Source organism: Bufo gargarizans, chromosome 10, assembly GCF_014858855.1.
Source record: "Bufo gargarizans isolate SCDJY-AF-19 chromosome 10, ASM1485885v1, whole genome shotgun sequence".
In the NCBI taxonomy this organism is placed as follows: domain Eukaryota; kingdom Metazoa; phylum Chordata; class Amphibia; order Anura; family Bufonidae; genus Bufo; species Bufo gargarizans.
The window spans coordinates 82413321-82430122 of record NC_058089.1 but is presented as its reverse complement, the minus strand read 5'-3'; the positions used below and the strand labels follow the sequence as shown (position 1 = coordinate 82430122).

Genomic DNA, 16802 nt, shown 5'->3' with positions numbered 1-16802 from the left:
GACTTTAAAAAAAATCTACTTTCCTACTTTGAATGCTCGTTACAGAAACTATGGGAACCTTATTTGGCGAGATTAGAAGCAAGAAAAAATAACCAAAATCACAGAGGAAGGTGTCCGGCGCCACGCACCCCTATAAATAGCTGTTATAAAGAACTACTATATTTTACGTGAAACTCACTAATATTAGATATATTGGAAACGAACATACAAATATAGATGGAGAAATAAGTAGGCAAAAAACAGGATGTGCACCAACACCCTAGGTGGAAGGCCTCATCATAAATCATCCGTAGAATTGCTTAAGTAGTAGTATAAGTAGCAATATAGGTAACGGAACTTACTTCACCAGGGAGGAATCCAATAGGATAAAACTCAAGACACCCATTGGATTTACCCCCCTCGCCTGGATCACACGTAGAATCACAGGATGAAACAGCAGGCCTCTTCAACACTAGAGGCTGCTGGGAACACAGGAAGAGGAAGAGGCTGCATCGCATTGCTGACATGGAGGGGTGTTTAAAATACCCCGAAACGCGTTGAGCCTATTTTTTGCCTGTACTTTGAATAAAGGAAGTTTCAAGAAGACCCCAGTGTGGACCTGCTGTTTCATCCTGTGATTCTACGTGTGATCCAGGCGAGGGGGGTAAATCCAATGGGTGTCTTGAGTTTTATCCTATTGGATTCCTCCCTGGTGAAGTAAGTTCCGTTACCTATATTGCTACTTATACTGCTACTTAAGCAATTCTACGGATGATTTATGATGAGGCCTTCCACCTAGGGTGTTGGTGCGCATCCTGTTTTTTGCCTACCTATTTCTCCATCTATATTTGTATGTTTGTTTCCAATATATCTAATACTAATGAGTTTCACGTAAAATATAGTAGTTCTTTTTAGCTGCTATTTATAGGGGTGCGTGGCGCCGGACACCTTCTTCAGTGGTTATGGTTATTTTTTCTTGCTTCTAATCTTACCACTAATTGTGATAGTGTCTATACTTCACACTAACCAACACTGGCAGCCTGCTTCATTCTTCTTTCCTAAATCATTTCTTTTGACCTTTAAAAAAAAAATTCTCCAATCCTAGTCCGACCCCTGGCGCCCTTCTGTGCCCTTCACTCACGATCCCCTTATAGGTGAATTACCAGAAGGGGCAATCTGTCTGATTGACACACTCTATATTCTTTTTTCTCTCTTCTGTACTACACCTTATTTGGCGCCATTAAACCCCCAGCATGCCATTATGCAGCTAGATTTCTGGTCACAAACCTGCTCATAGAAAACCCATCCATTCCCACAAAAGAAAGTAAATGAAACCCAGACTTACCAGGAGAAGACTCCAGGACTCTTCTCCAGTGGCACTGGGCACATACTCCGACGCCGATGATGGTGCAACTTGCTTAACTGTGCATGTGCCCTATGTGCAGAGCATGCACAGTGATGCAAGATGTACTATGCTCAGCTTTCTCAGCACTGTGCACATGCATCTGATGCTGCTGGAGAAGAGTCCTGGGCTGTTATTCTGGTACTTTTATATTTCATTAACTTTTTTTCCCCGGAAATCAGATCAGTTTGCTATTGATACATTTAGGACCCTGAAATCCAGCTGCACAACAGCTATGTATACCTTCTAGGACCTTTTTTATGATTGCATGTTGCTCATTGTAGGCTAAATATCATTTTTTTTTCAGTTGGTCTTTATTAAAAATGTTTAGCCGTTTCTGAGATACAAGGTTTAAAAATCTGTCTGTTTGCAAGCTGTCACAGTCTGTCGTCTTTGAATCACATCATCCGACCTCTCATGTGTAGCTATTATCCCTGATCTCCTGACCTCATATCAGCTTTTTAAGAATTGAGCTATAATAAGTGTTTATGAGGTCAGGAGATTGGAGAAAAGAGCTAGACATGAGCCATCAGATGATAGGATTGAAAGAAAATAGACTGTGACAGCTTGCAAACAGGCTGATTTTCAAACCTTATTTCCCAGAAATGGCTAAACATTTTTAATGAAGACCAACTACAAAAAATAAAATAAAATATATATATATATATATATATATATATATATATCTATATCTATATATATTTAGCCCAATATGAGTAAAATGCAATCATAAAAAATTGCTCCAAAAGTGCCCATAGCCTTCAAGTCCCTAAATTAACCATTTAATACTGGTTTCATTGTCATCTTTAAATGTATTGATTGTGTTTCAAGTCTCTTGGTTTGTCATCTATACTCCTATACATTTATATTTTACCTTTATTTTTCTAAAATTCTTGAATTAGATGCACGCTCTCCTCACAAATCCTCTCTTCCATGGATTTTTTACCCAGGCCAAAGTTCCGGAGTGTAGAAAGGGTGAACCTCCTGTGCTCCTTCCATGCTTGCCCATAACGAGCTAATACCAGACCTGGAAAAAATGTATTTAAGATGATGGAATCCAGCAAAGCTTGAGAATAACACCAGTGAAAAATGGTCTTGAAGAAGGATGGTCCTCTGACAGAAGACTATAGTACCTGTAGCCATCAAAGGCAATGTATGCTTATAGTCAGTCCCTGCTGACAGGCTGGTGGCCCTGTAGTTACTGCTATCTTTCAGGTTTTAAACCGGTGTTGTGTCTGCAAAATGTCAGAAAATTCTCTGATTACCTTTAGTTCCTGAGATGTCTTCTGTCAGCCTGTTAAAAGGCCTGTCTGCAAATTCCTGTCCCTGATTCACTAAGATTTCTTTGAGATCTTTGAGTCCTCGGACCACCACAGCTGGGGTGAATCCTAAGTAGATGCTGTAAATTGGGCCATATTCCTCAGAGAACTAAAACAAGAATGAACATTTTTATAGAGATTTAATAGAGATTTATTTGCAGGCGCATGAGGAGTTAGAGATTGTACTCAGAATGTGTAAGCCCAGGGGCGTTCACAGATCTCATAGGACACCATAGTAAAACTTTGTATGAGTCCCTCCTGTCCCACCCAGCTTGCCAGTACACGTGCATCAAACACTCCCAGGCAATGTGGAGTGCAAAGCTCGACTGAGATTCATGGGTTCTGACACCCAGTACCCCATCAATCAGCTTGCATCATAAAACCAGACGTGCCAGTGTACTGCACCACAGCTCCCATTATTTGTATGGGAGCTGAGCTATATTACAATAGCACAGCTACTACCCAGTGGACGGAGCTGTCTGCTTTTAGCTTTCCGGCAGCTGCAGCAAATAGTTGTTCAGTGGAAGTGCTGGTTGTCAGACCCCCACTGATCTAATACTGATGACCTATATGGATAGTATAATAAAACATAATAAATACTGGTATAAGATGAATAATAAATAAATAAATTATAAATAGTTAAAATCGTTATGGAGTAGACAAAAACTGCCTAAAAAGGTAGGGATCAATTAAAAATGGCACATAAGACATACAATTAATGTGCAAAATAAATAAATAAAAATATATGTATATATAAATATGACGCATATGGTCACATGCAATATTAAATCCATTAGTGATCAGATTAGATGAGTAAATGGATAATAATTAGTTAAAAAGATTAAAATGCATAATAATAAATGACACGTTTCATAAGAGAAATTATTCATAACTACAGTATGTGGACACAGGTATACGAAATATTAATGAACAACGAAAATATTTCATATTGTGTCGATAGCCTGGAGGACCTCGAAAGGTCTAGATTGTATATATCGGATCATACATATATGCACACACAACCATATAAGTGTATACATACACATATATACGTCTGTGGGCAGATGTACATCAAGTGTGTATACATACACCCATGAACCAAGGAATTAGACGGGTTGATGGACCTGAAAATTAATGGGGAGACACTGGAAAAAGGAGCGAATAGTATAATGATAATGATAAAAAGGGGATTGTTTGAATTGGATGTCTAAGGGGTGAGGGCAAGTGATTTTGTAAAGGGGATTAAAATGTATGTGGTATCAAAGACGTATTAAAAATGTGTTGTGCTGTGAACAAAAAAGTGAGTAAGATGAAGGTTTGTGATTAGGGACTGAAATAAGGTGTTGCCTACATGAGAAAATCGAGCAGTGAAGTATTTGTGTGGTTATAGGTTAATTTCGAAAGCCTCATTTAGGCCCTGAGGATTTAAACTATTTAGTTTATAAATCCAAAACATCTCACGTCTTTTGATCGTCTGCATAATGTTGCGGCAGTCCATGTGAATCTGTTCAATAGGGATGATGGAGATACCCGAAAAAAGGCCCTGGTGATGATCAGCAACGTGTCTCAAGACACTGTGATGTATACTTTTTTTTTATATTTGAACGATGTTTATTCAGCCTATTGTGTAAAGTTTGTATGGTGCATCCCACATACTGTAATCCGCATTGGCATTCAAGTAAATATATCACATTCTTTGACCCACAATCCAAATGTTGTTTGATGCTAAAGGTTTCTCCAGTTTTATTATTTTGGAATGAGGGGAAGATACGTATAGAGAAGCAGCATAGACACGTACTGTAGGTTGTTCACACTTGAAGCTACCCAATAGTTTGGACAGGGAAGGTATCATTTTGACTGGCCCTCTTGTTTTCACGTGATTTCGCAGTTTACTGGGGGCAAGTAAGTTCTTCAGTGTTTTCGCTCTTCTAAAGGTTAAAGGCGGACAGATAGGTAGGGATTTCCCTATGAACGGGGCTTTTTTGAGGATATGCCAATGTTTTGAAAGGATACCTCTGACATCTTTGTGATTATTACTGTAAGTAGTGATGTAATTGGTACTCCATTTGCTTTTTTGATCTTCATCTGTTTGGTATTGCTTATCCGCTGATAGACAATTTTCTTGTGTGAGGGCCTTTGCTCTATTGAAGGCCGCTTCAACAATTCCATGGGGATAGCCTTTCTTCAGGAATCTCGTATGGATTATCTTACTCTGTAGGGTAAAATCCTTGTCTAGGGAACAATTCCTTCTTAGTCTCTTGAATTGTCCAAAAGGGATATTAGTTTTCCACTTTTTGTAGTGTCAGCTGGAATATTCAAAGTAGCTGGTACATTCAAACTTATTAAAGAAAGTGCGAGTCTCAATTCTATTCTCAATAATATCCATTTCGAGATCCAAAAATTCAATTTTTGAGCGATCATGCACCCCAGACAAGGTTATGCCCCAATTAGAGGAATTGAGATATTTGATAAAGTTCTCAATAGAATCCATGTCCCCATTCCATATGAAAAGTAAATCGTCTATGTAACGTCTTACCAAAAGATAGACCTATGGATATACCTGTCCTCGAATGCCCCCATAAAAAGGTTTGCCAAACGCGGACCAATCACGGTACCTTTACACTGAAGATATAATTGTTCCTTAAAAGAGAATGTGTTGTGTGTCAAAATAAACTTTATAGATTCCAAGATGAATGATTTCTGATCATCTGGTACCGATGGATCATTATCTAGAAATTGTTTGATGTACTTGATGCCTAACTCATGGTTGATATTTGAGTACAGGGCCGTGGCATCAAGGGCTATCCAGGCATACGTTTCTTCCCATGTAACTCCCTTTAATGACTGTATCAGGGAAGTGGAGTCTTTAAGATATGAAGGTAAGTGGATAACGTACTTCTACAACAGGATATTCACGTAGTGAGACAGATTGCAAGTCAAAGAAGATATCCCTGAGATAATTGGGTGGCCGGGGGATTTATAATATTCTTAATCTGGATCAAAATTTAGAATATATTCTTGTTCCTTCTTGCTGAGTATATGTTTGGCAGATTCAATAAGTGATTTCAGGGCCGATTTATGTTCCGCTGGAGGGTCTTCCCTCAAGGGAAGATAATAATTGGTATGGGATAGGATGTGTAGGGCTTCTCTAACGTAATCATCTCTATTTTGGATTACCAAACCTCCACCTTTATCCGCTTTGCGGATCACGATTCAAGGATCCCTAGACAAGGATTTCACCTTGTCCGTACGAGATTCCTGAAGAAAGGCTATCCCCACGGAATTGTTGAAGCGGCCTTCAATAAAGCAAAGGCCCTCACACAAGAGAATTGTCTATCAGCAGATAAGAAATACCAAACAGATGAAGATCAAATACGCAAATGGAGTACCAATGTCATCACTACATACAGTAATAATAACAAAGATGTCAGAGGTATCCTTTCAAAACATTGGCATATCCTCAAAAAAGACCCGTTCATAGGGAAATCCCTACCTATCTTTCACGGAAGGTGTACAGGAAACTAGAAGACACAAAATGAATATCCGACTCACTGGATCCAAAACTAAGGAACAAAAGGGAGAGCCCTGCATCAGACCTAGCTCTCTCCCTGACTGCTCAGCCTATGCGAAAATCCCAATGGTGGATGATCGCATATCCTCGTACCTCGACTGTATAACACCTGAACACCCTATAATAGTGAGGGGACACGGCCACCGGCTCCCTACACTTGATACGGAGGGAGTCAGGGTCACCTGGGATCCAGCAAACAGAAAAACACAAATGAATGAACAAAACTTATCTGTAGAAGACTCAGAAGTAGGATCAGCATGCACACACTCCAGGAAGGAATATAAACCGCAAAGTGAAGCAGTCTGGGAAGGAATTTAAAGGGATGCAATCAGTGCAACTACATGACAGCTGAGAGAGGCTAACGAGATGAGAAAATGAAAGCAAAACAAAAGGAAGCTCAAGGAGGAGGTTCTGAAAGACATCTGTCAGAGCTTCTCAGATGTCTGGTGGTGACACTATCTGTCTGCCTTTAACCTTTAGAAGAGCAAAAACACTGAAGAACTTACTTGCCCCCAGTAAACTGCGAAATCATGTGAAAACAAGAGGGCCAGTCAAAATTATACCTTCCCTGTCCAGACCATTGGGTAGCTTCAAGTGTGAACAACCTAAGTGTCTATGCTGCTTCTCTATACGTATCTCCCCCCTCATTCCAAAATAATAAAACTTAAGAAACCTTTAGCATCAAACAGCATTTGGATTGCGGGTCGAAGAATGTGATATATTTACTTGAATGCCAATGCGGATTACAGTATGTGGGACGCACCATACAAACTTTACGCAATAGGCTGAATAAACATCGTTTGAATATCAAAAATAAATTTATACATCACAGCATCTCGAGACACGTTGCTGATCATCACCAGGGCCTTTTTTCGGGTATCTCCATCATCCCTATTGAACAGATTCGCATGGACTGCCGCGACATTATGCAAACGATCAAAAGACGTGAGATGTTTTGGATTTATAAACGAAATAGTTTAAATCCTCAGGGCCTAAATGAGGCTTTCGAAATCAACCTATAACCACACAAATACTTCACTGCTCGATTTTCTCATGTAGGCATCACCTTATTTCAGTCCCTAATCACAAACCTTTATCTTACTCACTTTTGTGTTCACAGCACAACACGTTTTTAATACGTCTTTGATACCACATACATTTTAATCTCCTTTACAAAATCACTTGCCCTCACCCCCTAGACATCCAATTCAAACAATCCCCTTTTTATCATTATCATTATACTAGTCGCCCCTTTTTCCAGTGTCTCCCCATCAATTTTTCAGGTCCATCAACCCGTCTAATTCCTTGGTTCATGGGTGTATGTACGATGTGTGCATGTATACACACTTGACGTACATGTGCCCACAGACGTATATGTATGTATACACTTATATGGTTGTGTGTGCATATATGTATGATCCGATATATACAATCTAGACCTTTCGAGGTCCTCCAGGCTATCGACACAATATGAAATATTTTCGTTGTTCATTAATATTTCGTATATGTGTGTCCACATACTGTAGTTCTGAATAATTTCTCTTATGAAACATGTGTAATTTATTATTATGCATTTTAATCTTTTTAACTAATTATTATCTATTTACTCATCTAATCTGATCACTAATGGATTTAACATTGCATGTGACCATATGCGTCATATTTTTATATACATATATATATTTATTTATTTTGCACATTAATTGTATGTCTTATGTGCCATTTTTAATCATTCCCTACCTTTTTAGGCAGTTTTTGTACATTCAAAAATAATTTTTAACTATTTCTTATTTATTTATTATTCAGCTTATACCAGTTTTTATTATGTTTTATTATACTATCCTAGCCTAATGTAGTTTCCAATAGCTCTTAAAAGCAGTAAATTTTCTTATATTAGAATCACATATCCCATTGTGAAATACATTTTGCCTGTAATGTGCTTAGTTCCACATGCCCATATGTTTTCATGTTCACTATGGGTTTGGGCACCTTTTCATGCAGTGCTGAAGCCCAACATATGCTGGCTCCCCTTATAAAAAGCCGCCTCAAGCGTCCTCGTTTCCTAGCAATGGCCGTCACGTGCGGCCGACTGCTCCCGTGTTATTGGAGCTTCCCTGTCGTGTAGTGACGGCCCTCACGTGTGCCGACCTCTCCCACATGATCGGAACCTGGATCACGTGTCTCCAGCTACGTCACTGTGCGCTCCCAATCGCCCGATATGGACGAGTGCAGGTGCCGGTCTCTCCCATATGACGGCCCATCACATGATGTTAACTACCATCGTTTTACTTTATATACAGTCTTTGTATTTTCTATTGTATGATCCAATAATGGTCATCCCCCCTAATATAATGTCCCTATACACATATAATTCAGAAATAAGTATTGGGGTGACACCAATTGTTTCAGAGGTTACTCCCCTTGACCCCATAACAGGCGGTTCTTTTGTATATAAATGTTTGTAGCTATTGTCCTTTGCATGTATGCAGCCTTGTGTACCCGATGAAGGGGAGTGATTCCCCAAAACGCATTGTATTGCTGCAATAAATTAATTGATTCCTGATCCTGGTGACCTATGGTTGGTCTTTGCGCTGTGGGACGTTTATCTCAGCAAATACGCACCTTCTTGGGGATTCCAGGCATCTCCGATAAGAAGACCCTTTTTTCCTGTGGCTGCAGACCACCACTCTCCGGTTCTCAGGACCTTTCTGATGAGCGTTTAATAGAGTTGTGCCTATAATTAGCACAACCCAACAAGGTGAGCCTTGCAATTTATGTTATACTACCTTGTCTATGCTGAATTATCCTATGGTGCACACATCTGTGTAATTACAGCACAAATTAAGCCTGTCTACTGAATCCACCAACCATGTGACATTTATAATACTGGATGGTTCTTATGTGGCAGATGTGCCTTTGGCTCCCCTCAGGCAACATGCCCTAGGTCCATCTACTACCTCGGACCCCCTTTATCTGGTTCCTTGGTGATTCCTCTAAATGGATTTATCACTTTATGCAAATTATTATTATTATTGGTACAATTTATACCCTAAAAGTGGGTGAAATTTGTTTCTTTCAGGATTTTGCCAAAAGATGGTATGTATACTCTTTTTGGACCTGTAGGCAACTTATAAAAGATCTGCCTATTGCTAAAAAAATAAAATTAATAGAAACAGATATGACTATTATGCAAAACACATATGTGAAAATACATAGAAATATATCAGTGTTCCCCTTCGAGTATTTTCTATATAAATCACCATGAAAAAATGAATATTTCAGCTGAATTTAGTCATTCACCATCACCAATCATTTATCATTTTTCATTTTGCGTTTTAATACATTTGTGTATAAATTTGATGAAACTCCCTTTATAGGGATCCCTTCTACAACATACACAAAAAAAAAAACATTTCTGATGCGTTTTTGTCATAAATATATATTTTTTATCTATACTTATATTCACAAACCCATAATGGGCCATTATGTTTAGATAATTATATAATAACCTCACCAGGCAGATATTCCTGACCATCTATCTAGAAATGTTCTTATTTATCTAATTTTGGACAGAAAAACGCATATGCGTTTTTTTATATATGTTATAGAAGGGAGCCCTATATAAAGTAGTTTCTAAGAAAGAAAAATAGAATAGAAGAAAGATGTACAATAAAATAAATAAATGAAAAAAATAGGGAGATAAAAATAAAGGAACGCAGAGAAAGCCTTTGACAACATTAGCTGGGAATGGCTGGGAGAAGTATTGGACGCAATCAGACTAAAAGGGCCTTACTGAAACTATATAAAAGCGCTGTATGTAGATCCATAAGCCAGGGTATATGTGCAAGGGCATTTGTCAAACATCATTCAACTAAAGAAGGGAACCAGGCAGGGGTGCCCACTGTCTCCTTTGCTTTTGATGTCACCCTTGAGCAGCTTGCACAACTATTTATACAATCCGATCTATATAAGGGGATTGCAGTGGGTAAGAAGGAGATCAAATTAACAAGTCTTGCCGACAATCTGTTGATGTATTTGAAGGCCCCGGAGCCCCATCTGAAAACGATCTTAGACACTTTCCAATACTATGGCTCAGTCATTGGTTACAAAGTAAACGTGACAAAAAGTCAGTTACTGTTTCTGCAAAACCAAGGAATGGTTCCTACTCCCCATCTGGGAGTGGAAGTGCGTAAAGACTACATGTTATATCTAGGGATTAAGATAGGTAGAACCCCAGCCGTACTATATGCCTAAATTATCCCCCACTGATACAGAAAATTGAAACGGAACTAGGCAAATGGAGAGATTTACCACTGTCTCTGTGCGGGAGGGCCCATCTTTTAAAAATGATATGTTTTTCAAGGTTATTGTACCCCTTACAAACAATCCAACTGCTATTGAAACATGTAGATGTAATGAAGATCCAAGCGGCATTCACTTCTTCCCTTTGGAAAAAATTATTATGCATAGTGTATAAGAAACCTTGTATGTTAAAAAAGGAAGGAGACTTGCAACTGCCAAATGTTTTACACTATTTATTTATTAATAACCATATTTTTCTGGTGTATATATTGATTATAGATTTTGGATCTGATACCACACACAGATATTTGATATAGTGGACTCCCTTCTCTCCCAGCCATAGAGTCACACCTACATTAGGTGCTACTAACACTGGGGCGGACGGGAAAATATATTATCATTCTCTTGTGTGATATTGTTTTTGACATATAGGTTGGCCGGTCAACAGGATTGCAAATAGCTCTATTACCTTAATGTAACATTGGGATGCCTATCTGATGTTGTGGGATCCTGCCCCTCTTATCTATAGCAATACTATACCAACCACACTAGAGCAGACAGGAAAACACAACACCACTTGTCCTTTATTTTTAATATTCTTTATTTTATTTATTTCTACTTTTTATGTTGGGATGTTTTCTGGACAACTGTCAGCAGTCTTCCCCATGATTGTGTAACTTACTGAACAAGACTGAGGGACCATTTAAAGGCTTAGGAAACATTTGTGGGGGTTTTGTGTTGAGTATCTAATTACAGTGTGACACCATGAGTCAACAATATAGAACTTTTTCACAATATTCTAATTTTCTGAGATACTGACTTTTGAGTTTTGATTAGTTGTGAACCATAATCATCAACATTAAAAGAAATAAAGGCTTGAAATACATGTCTCTGTGTGTAATGAATCTACAGTATACAATATATGAGTTAAACTTACTGAACTGAAATACATTTTTATATTTTTATTTATTGAGATGCACCTTTTACATGTCCCTCATAGTTTTTTTTTTTTTTTGATGGCAGTCCTACAGGACCCACAAACAAGAAACTGTGGCATGTTCAATCACACCCCGTACTATGGCGGAATTCTACTGTGCAGCCATTATTTCTAAGGAAGAATATGGTGCAGCAAAAAGTACAACCTATGGCTCAGAACTACTGAAATGTGGCTCCTGGGTACATGTATGACGGTAACGTACACTACACACAGGGGGGAGGATAGTGACCACTGCGCTCCACCCTCACCCCTGGCCCTGCCTACTTGCCTCGCAAGTCCTAATGACAGGGGACAACTAGACGGCAGTCCCCAACTTAGGATACGTGCTGGGAAGACAGACAAGACAAATAACGGAATGTGAACGAACCGGGTCAATACCTAGAGAGCTACGCAGTACTAAGGAATGAGCAAAGAATAGTCAGGAAAGCTGAGGTCAAATATCAGGAGAGAACTGATGTACAACAGGAGTCCACAAAGAATCGTCAGGTGGAAGCCGGGGTCGGAATACCAGGAGAGATGCGCAGTACAGGAGGAGCAGGCAGAGAATCGTCAGGGAACACAGGATCAGGTAAGTATGCAGGAACAAAACAATCACCAGATACCTAAAATTAACAGGCAACCTGTGGCCAGCAGGCTGCCTGTATTTATAGTGGGGAGTGAGGGTCATGTGACGTGGCCAGCGTCACATGACCGACAGACAGACAAATCGAGCACTGAGTGATCAGCTCGGTGCTCAAGGCAGACCTAGGAGCAGGGAGCCTCCCAGCTAGCAAAGCCGCCCTGGGAACGAGGCCAAACACAGATCCTCGCTCCAGAAGCTAAGCAGCAGGTCTGCAGCTGATGGGAGACTGAGTGCGCCTTTGACGCCCCGTGACAACATGGCTTTGCTTTGTGCATGAGACCATGATTGGCTTGTAGGCATTCTAGCTAAAACAAGCAAGATAACAACAATCGGCCTTTGTGTGTGTAACTCCCCGGAGGTGCATTACCACTTTTGCACCCCTCTACTATCTCTAATGTGCTAACCTAATGTCATCTTATGTATTTTGTTGAGGTCCTATACACTGTGCATTTCTAATGTTTGCAACTGTTATATTGACGTGTAATATGCCTGGTTCACCAGCAGGTGGCAGCATAAATGGCAGAGCTATCTAACATAGAATGGAACCTTCTTTCTATTTTATTTTCTCCTTCTAGGGAGGAGTTCAGCTAGTTAGAAGGGAGAATAGAGTACCCCCTGCTAGGAAAAGGCAGCAGTAGCCTGTCCCTCCTGGACGAGCCTTGTTTAGGCCAGCTTGAGCACCTGCAGCTCAGCTGGATGTGGAGGCCAAAGCCTGAAGTCTCAGAAGCCAGGAGGAGAAAGTTCCCTGGATAAAACTAGAGACAGACCCGATTACAAAGTTAAGTACAGTAGATAGGAAAAGATTCCTATTTAATTCTGTCAGCACAGCAGAGCCAGAGAGCAACAGACATACGGTAGCAAAGAGCAGTTTTCCTGCCACACTTCAGTTAATGCCAAAGCCTGCTGGAAACCAAAACAAAGCCTGTAAACTGTTTGGAAGAACGTCAAGTAAAGCTGTTATCAACTTCAACACAAGGTCTGGACTCAATTTATTACATCATCCCCTTCATCACCTATCCCTTTTTCTGCAACGGATACAACGTCTGGGGTTCCAGCATATCCAGGTAGGAGCACCGTGACAAGTGCAACACCATTAAGGGACATTTAGGCCACCCTACACCACTCTGGCATTCCTACCCCATGACTGTCATGGGACGCCGAGGCGCTCGCTCTCCTCAGTGCTGTCGGCGTCCTGTTTCTGTGCAGGAGCAAGGATGTGCACAGCGTCCTCGTCACCTAGGTGATAGGGGCGGGACTGATCGGCCGCGCACGTCTTGGCCGCACGGCCGGCGGCCTCAGTTTCACCAGCAACCAAGGGAGGTCTGAGCGCCGAGCTGGACACTCGGTGCTCAGCTGTACTCCCTAGTGTGGGCCATGTGCCGCTGGCCACGTCACATGACCCCAGTTGGCCAGTATTTAACAGGCAGCCTGCTGGCCACAGGTTGCCTGTTAATTAGGTTCTTGGTGATTTTTGGTTTCCTGCATACTTACCTGATCCTGTGTTCCCTGACTATTCTCTACCTGCTCCTCCTGTACTGCGCAACCCTCCTGGTATTCTGACCCCGGCTTCCACCTGACGATTCTTTGCGGACTCCTGTTGTAATTCATTACTCTCCTGGTATTTGACCCCGGCTTCTCCTGACTATTCTCTGCTTTATCCCTTTGTACTGCGTTGCTCTCTTGGTATTGACCTGGTCTGTTCATGATCTGTTATTTGTCTTGTCTGTCCTCCCTGCACGTATCCTAAGTTAGGGACTGCCATCCAGTTGTCCCCTGTCATCAGGACTCGTGAGGAAAGTAGACAGGGCAAGGGGTAAGGGTGAAGCGAAGTGGTCACTATCCTTCCCCCTGTATGTAGTGTACGTGACCATTACAATATCACTAAATATGTCCATATGGACAATATGGACAATGGGGAGTGACAAGAGTGGGGAAGGGGCATGGCCAGCTGCACCAACTAATTTATCTTTGCTTACGCCAGTTTACTGACACATATGAAGCCAGAAATCTACGGCAGCTCTGAGCGTACACCTCATCATAAGATGAGCGCCACTGCCTTCTCAAACAGCTGATCGGCAGAGGTCCCGTGTGTCGGACCCCCACCGATCAAATGCTGATGATCTATCCAAAGGATAGATCATCAGTTTAAACAAAGTGCAGAACCCCTTTAAATACTCATCTACCCCACATTTCCCAAATGTCAGCTCCCCCATCCCGCTTCTCTAATACTCATCGGTTGTTCAGCACTGGCAGGCGAGATTAAATTACATTATCGTGCCTGCTGCACTGAGCCACTGATAGCACAGCTCTGTGCAAGCTCTGCTAATAGTAGATATGTCCCTTTGGTGCCCCTCACAGTAGATAGATCCGCCTAGCCCCCCCACACACACACACTAAATATGCCCCTTTAGTGCTCCTCACAATAGATATTCCCCTTTAATGCCCTCTCACAGTAGATATGCTCCATTAGATCCTCCTAACAGTAGATATGCCCCTTATAGTAGATACACCTGTAGTGCCCTCTCACCGGAGATATGCCCACTTAGTGCACCAATAGTGATGTAATTTTAATAAAATAAAAAAAGCGGTACTTACCTAGCTCTCACTCTGCCAATGAACAGAGCACATCATCCTGGGGCTTGTGCTTCTCTCACTCAGCAAGCGTGATGATGTCTTTTCATCGCTCCTGCTGTTGGGTACAGAGCTCACCGCTCCCTGCTTCACCATGGTATTCAACTGTATGTGTGTGCTCAGGACGCACATGCAGCTGGATGGCGGGACATGCATGGGTCCGGACAGCAGGCATCTGAGGTCTGGATCCGGACCACGGTCCGCCTGTTGAGTACCCCTGTGCTAAAACAGAACTTGAGAGATGTCTCATACAGGACACCATAATACTGTTAAAAGGGGCTGTCTCACTTCATGTAGATGCAGTTAATACGAGGCACTTACTAATGTATTGTGATTGTCCATATTGTCTCCTTTGCTGGCTGGATTCATTTTCCATCACATTCTACACTGCTAATTTCCAGGGGTTACGACCACCCTGCAATCCAGAAGAGATGGTCGTACTTGTACACTATAGGAAAAAGTGCCGGCCTTGTACTGACTTTGTCTACATGATAAATGCTATTTGCTGATGTGCAAGATCCCCTTTAAAGAGGAAGCCTGTTTTGATCTCACTTTATACTAACATTGCAGAAATTCATACTCCAATCATGTAAGCTGTCCGTACAGTTCTCTGATCCTGTGCTCTCTACTTACTTTCTTGAATGCCGGCAATGGATTTGAAAAGCCCATCTGCAGTATGTTGCCAATCACAGGCAGGGGCACAGGTCCAGGAGGGAAGCCCTTAGGACGAGACATCTTTCTCCATAGTATAGCCAGTAGTAAGAGTCCTAGCAGAAGAGCTGTGATGAGCTCCATGATGACTGCTTTGCTGCTTCTCGGACAGTGATCCCTGGCTAGGGCCTCTTGTTGATTCCAGGAACACAAAGTACAAGCACTCCCAGAAAGGAAGCTGTGATAATGTCTAAGCAGGGACTCGGCCCCACTGCTTGCTTCTCTGCTGTGGAACAATAACTGTAGGACACTGCCATTCTTTGCTTACAACTAGGGTTGTCACCTGGCCAGTAAAACCAGCTTGGAGGAAGAAGGGCAGCGGTAGAGGTGCTGATAGGCTGCAGTGAGAGGAGGACAGGTATGGATCCTCCTTAGCCTGTGTAAGGGCTCCTGCACATGGACACAAGTGTCTTGGCATGCCACCATGTATTTTTTGGTTCCTGCAGAAATGTCTAATCCTTGGCCGTAGAACGAACAATAATAGGATATGATTATTTTTTTTGCACAAAGGACATGCGGATGCGGAATGCACACAGAGTCATTTCCGTTTTTTTGTGGCCCCGTTAAAATGAATGGTTCCTCATACAGGCCACAAAAAAACGGAACGTACACCCCTTGAAAATTTGTCAGGCTTCCATTAGAAAACCTAACATTTTGGCCTCTTTCACACGAGCGTGTGCGCCCCGTTGCCGTATTGTGGACCGCATTTGCGGATACACGGGTGCCGTTCCGTGGGCATTCCGCATCATGGATGCGGACCCATTCACTACAATGGGTCCGCATCCGGAGATGAGGAACGGAAGCACGGAGCGAAACCCTACGGAAGCACTACGGAGTGCTTCCGTGGGGTTTCGCCCCGTACTTCCGTTCTGCAGAACGATAGAACATGTCCTATCTTTTTGCGGATCGTGGACCCATTAAAGCCTGTGTGAAAGAGGCCTTTACCAGAGAAAAAGTCAGTTGGATCACTGCAAGGGATCATATAATGGTAAGAGGTAATCTCATGCTGCAGAATTAAACTTCATAATTTCTTGTTAGGCTATTTTCACACTGGCGTTCAGTGCGGATCCGTCTGGTATCTGCACAGACGGATCCGCACCGATAATGCAAACGGTTGTATCCGTTCGGAACGGATCCGTTTGCATTATTCATTTAAAAAAAAGTTTAAGTCAAAACGGATCCGTCTTGACTTACATTGAAAGTCAATGAGGGACGGATCCGTTTTCATTTGCACCATATTGTGTCAGTGAAAAACGGATCCGTCCCCA

The 16802-nt window shown here is 41.6% G+C and overlaps 1 pseudogene; it reads right to left on the bottom strand.

Annotated features, from left to right (window-relative positions):
* LOC122920072 overlaps nt 1-15618 on the bottom strand; it is a 35279-nt pseudogene extending 19661 nt beyond the window's left edge.
* Between the last annotated feature and the right edge of the window lie 1184 nt (nt 15619-16802).